This window comes from Arachis duranensis, chromosome 10, assembly GCF_000817695.3.
Source record: "Arachis duranensis cultivar V14167 chromosome 10, aradu.V14167.gnm2.J7QH, whole genome shotgun sequence".
Taxonomy (NCBI): Eukaryota; Viridiplantae; Streptophyta; class Magnoliopsida; order Fabales; family Fabaceae; genus Arachis; species Arachis duranensis.
In genome coordinates this window covers 92,992,298-92,994,675 of record NC_029781.3, presented here as the reverse complement: position 1 = coordinate 92,994,675, position 2,378 = coordinate 92,992,298, and positions in this window count along the sequence as shown.

Here is a 2,378-nt window from a genome sequence, read left to right as displayed (position 1 = left end):
ATATAAGACAATAAAAAATAAAATAATTATTTAAGAATATATATAGAAAAATAATATTTAGTCATGTTAAAAATAAAAAAAATTATTATAAATTATTTTTTATTATTTTGAATATTATTCTGGATATGAAATAATATTTTTATTATTTTAAATATTATAATAAGTGATTGTGTGTATATTTCTAGTTCTTATCAATATGTATAGATAGTTCTAACTTAAAATTTTAAATATATCTAAACCAATTTGGATTGGTCACTTAGTCGTTCGCTTAAGTAAGTATTGGGATTCGAATTCTGTCTCGTATTTATAGCAACTCATTGTCGGTCAATTAGAGATTCTTGAATGAAACTAAAATTCATGAAAAATTAGTTTTTAATTTGTTGGGTATCATAAAAAATCTAAAAAAATATTTATACCTAAATTTTATTATATTTTTGTCCCCACTACTAAATTTTTCTGGGTCCGTCACTGGGTTTCTAGTTTTATAAATTCTTGGACATATATTATATATTATAAGCTTTAGAACTGTCGTGACATTTTGTTATCCTTTACTTTATGGCTAGAGGTAAGGCTTAGGGTAACAGGGTGTTACATGTATTCCTCATTTTTTTGTGTATTTTAAACAGAATTCGGCGTATTTGTATATTTGATATTTGATTTTCTTGATTTTTTGAAACCGGTAATTAACACCTTTTAAGTACAGCCTAGACAGCTCCATAGAAGTTTATTAATACAAACAAAATTATAATAAGACTGGATTAAATATTCAGAATCTATACAAAAAGTATGTGTTTAAACTAATCACAAACTATACAACATTCAATCAATGTCAATATCATCTGAACCTAACTGACAATAAGGACTCAATAATGTTGTAGATGGCTTGGACAATCTGATTGCTTCACTTTCTTGAATGGCTCTATCTCTATCTTGATTCATCTCATGAAACAGAATATGTGAAGCGTATTCAACTCTGAAATGGTCCACCTCCACCTACAATTTAAAGAAATTTTTTTTACTAAACTCCGTTAATTTAGCAAAGTAATACAGAGTTTTATATTTTTAAACATAATTACCCGCGTCCAATTCTCCCAGTCATATTTGTCCTTTTTAATATTTTTCAGTTCAAGTATCTCGAGCCATTTCATTACATAAACAGCACAATCGAAGCTAAAACAAAAATAAATTAGCAAAATAAAATAGGACAGTAAGAGAAAAGACAAAATTTCTTAGAGAAAAAGATTTATACCTCGTTTTCTACCCCGCAATGTCGACATACAGCGGTTGAATTTAATCATCCCTTTTAATGAGAGGTTGCTAAAACCTGATTATACCCTAATGATGCAATAACACACCTTATTTTAAACCGCACTACACCCAATTCCTATATTGCTAACAACAGACAAAAATTAAGGAATTTATAGAGAAAACAGAATCAACTTACAAAAAATGTATTAAATTTCATTCTTTCTTTCGAGGGACAAGTCTTGTGATACCGGTTAATGATAGGAAATTTCCTCTTTTTAACATCTGTCATCCATATCCATTAATGTTTTACATAGCAAACCGGGATAAATATCCGAAATTTGGTCAGACGGAACAATGTTTTAGTTTAATTGGCACCTAACGAAAGAATTGTGATAAGAATTTTTAGAAACGAAAACTTACATATGGATGGGATGCCAATTTTTGCATGTCCAAATAAGGGATGAATATTGAGTAGTCCTGAATGTCGAAGGGCTTTTTTGTTTTTAAATGTAAGAACTCGCCACCTTCATGATTCCCTAAAGCCATATTCTGCAGAATTTGTATAATACCAAAAGAAACAGTTACTACAGACAATACATTACATAAATACGCCGAAATTTGAGCTTAATACACCTTATCATAATATCAAGGGGTAGGCAGTAAACTTATTCTTCAAATCTTTTGGTTCTTATTTTGTTGAGAATTAGACACATTGCAGTCACAATCTAGAAAAACAAAAAATCCAAATTAATTACATCAACATTGCAGTCACAACTCATAATAAAATCATTAATCTTATTCTAAGATAACCTCAGCTTCAATATGTATACCAGCTTTTAAAGATGCAAAGTAGCCTTTTGTTATTTCCATCGGTTGTTGAGCATTGAGGATTAACATTGACTCACATTCATTAGTGCTTCCATCTGCATAGGTTTTTATATTAGTGGCCCAGAGGAAGCACTTTTCTTTGAGGTCTCCCGACACCTCGGTCCTCTTCGCAGGAGTTTCAAACTTTTCAAACTTTTAGAGCAGGGGGCTTCTATCTTTTGCAAAATTCAAGGCTGCGACAACCCCTGTGTTTGCAACTTGCTCCACCAGTTCTTCTAAATCTTCAACCAGAATCGGGATCT